Genomic DNA, 2,630 nt, shown 5'->3' on the forward strand with positions numbered 1-2,630 from the left:
AACCTGTGGTCATTCAGACTCGGGTATTAGTATATATTTTCTTGACAATAAACAAAGTGGGCCTCTCACTTCAGGAAGAACAATTGACAGTATTTGTTGCCCTTGAAAATAACTGAGCTTCAGCGGTCGCAGTAACTCATACCTGTAATCCCAGCACTTTAGGAGGCGGAGGTGAGAGGACTGCCTGAGCCTACGGGTTCAAGATCAGCCTGGGCAACTTAGTGAGACCTCGTCTGTACAATAAATCAAAAAATTAGCCAGGTGTGGTGGCACATGCCTGTAGTTCCAGCTACTTGGAAGACTGAGGCGGGAGGATCAACTGAGTCCAGCAGGTTGATGCTGTGGTGGCCATAAGCATGCCACTGTATTCCAGCCTGGGCAACAGAGTGAGACCCTGACACAGAAAAAGAAAAGAAAAGAAAAGAGTTGAGCTTTCAAGCCCAAAATTGGAATTTTGGAAAACTTGTATCTGCCATAGGGAGCTGACAACTTCCCAATACTTAAAGACTTTCCTGATGAGATCAGATATTTGGCAATATTAATAAATAACATTTTAAAATATTACCTAATTAAATTTAGCCAACATTTGGAAGATGGCAGGTTTCTAGCAAGTTCTGCTAGTGTAGCATCACAGTGACTTTGCATGCCCTTCAGGGAGGTACAACCATGCCCTCCCAACAAATTCTGATCACAGCCTGGGGCAGGGCCTGGGGGGGTGGAAACTCTTCCTCTGGTGCCTATCTCAGCCTCAGGGCTAGTGGGTGCTCCTTCTATCTGCCATTCCTGTATTCTTTAGAGTCCTCTTTATTTCTTACCAGCTAGTCCCTCTTTACGCCAATCCCTGTGAGAGTTAGTCATTCCTTTTTTTTTTTTTTTTTTTTTTTTTAATCAGAGTCTTACTCTGTCACTCAGGCTGAAATGCAGTAACATGATCCTGGCTCACTGAAGCCTCAATTTCCTAGGCTCAGACAATCCTTCTACCTCAGATTCCTGAGTAGCTGGGACTACAGGCATGTACCAACACACCTAACTAATTTTTATATTTGTTGTAGAGACGAAGTCTCGCTATGTTGCCCAGACTCATCTCAAAATTCTGAGTTCAACCTGTTTTTTTTTTTTTGAGTTGGAGTCACTCTGTCGTCCAGGCTGGATGGAGTACAGTGGCATGCTCTCAGCCACTGCAGCCTCAACCTGCTGGCCTCAGGTGATCCTTCCACCTCAGCCTTCCAAGTAGCTGGAACTACAGGCGTGCAACACGTCTGGCTGATTTTTTGACTTATTGTAGAGACGAGGACTTGCCATGTTGCTCAGGCTGGTCTCGAACTCTTGAGCTCAGGTAATCCTCTCGTCTCTGTCTCCCAAAGTGCTGGGATTACAGGTGTGAGTTGCTGCGCTTTTTATTTTTCTGTAGAGACAAGGTCTCATTATGTTGCCTGGGCTGATCTCAAATTCCTGGGCTCAAACGATCCTCCCACTCAGCCTCCCAAAGCACTGGGATTACAGGCATGAGACATCAGGCCTGGCAGAGTCAGTCTTTTTATAGGATTAAAGTACTCTAGAAGTTAACACTGAGTTGATAATCTGAAGAGGGACAAAACTGAGACATGGGAGTAGAAAGGTGATAGGTCAGAAGGTTCACATTCCCAGGGATAGCAGCAGCACAGAGGGAAGGGTAAGACAGGGACCCTACTGTGCTTACACTTGAGACCAGGACACAGCCACTCTCGGGACCATCACCAAAACATCCTGGGGAAACAGAATACTACTTAGAAATTACGAGGCTCTCCCTCTGCAGGGTGGGTTGTCTTTGACAAGTTATTCAATACTGAGTTAAGAAAAGCTAGATGAGTCATTACTTTAAACCCACAAAATAGTTCTATAATAAAAAGAAGAGGGGCAGGTATAGTGGCTGGGCAACTCGGTAAGACTGCCTCTCTACAATGAATTTTGAAAAATTAGCTGAATGTGGTGTTGCATGCTTGTGGTTCCAGCTACTTAGAAGGCTGAGGCAGAAGGATTGCGTGAGCCCAGCAGGTCACGGCTGCAGTGGCTGTAATCGTACCACTGCACTCTAGCCTGAGCGACAGAATAACATTACTACTAAAAAAAAAAGAGTATGTGAGTACTTCCTACTTTCCTCATGTGGAAGAGTCCAGAAGGCCCATCAGTGCAGAAGCAGCATGGCAGAGTCTTAGTTCCCAGCCCGTACTTCCTGCTCAGCACCTTCCCTTTCATCTCCCGCTTCTCATACTTCTGGATCAATGGTATTGTTCAAAGCGGCCAAGTCTGAGCATAACATGACAATTACATCTCTGCTTTCAAGAAGTAAGAAATTAGCCGGGCTCGGTGGCTCAGCCTATAATCCTGCGCCTTTGGGAGGCTGAGGTGAGTGGATTGCCTGAGCCTGCGAGTTCGATACCCGCCTGGGTGGCGAGACCTCATCTCTACGATAAATCAAAAAATTAGCCAAGCGTGGTAGCGCATGCCTGGAATTCCGGCTACTCGGAAGGCTGAGGCAGAAGGATCGCCGGAGCCCAGCAGGTCGAGGCTGCGGTGGCTGGGAGCGGCCACTGCACTCCAGTCTGGGCGACAGAGTGAGACTCCAACTCAAAAAAAAAAAAAGGAATCCA

Source organism: Carlito syrichta, unplaced genomic scaffold (genome assembly GCF_000164805.1).
Source record: "Carlito syrichta isolate Samal-C Ts95f unplaced genomic scaffold, Tarsius_syrichta-2.0.1 Scaffold314811, whole genome shotgun sequence".
Lineage (NCBI taxonomy): Eukaryota > Metazoa > Chordata > Mammalia > Primates > Tarsiidae > Carlito > Carlito syrichta.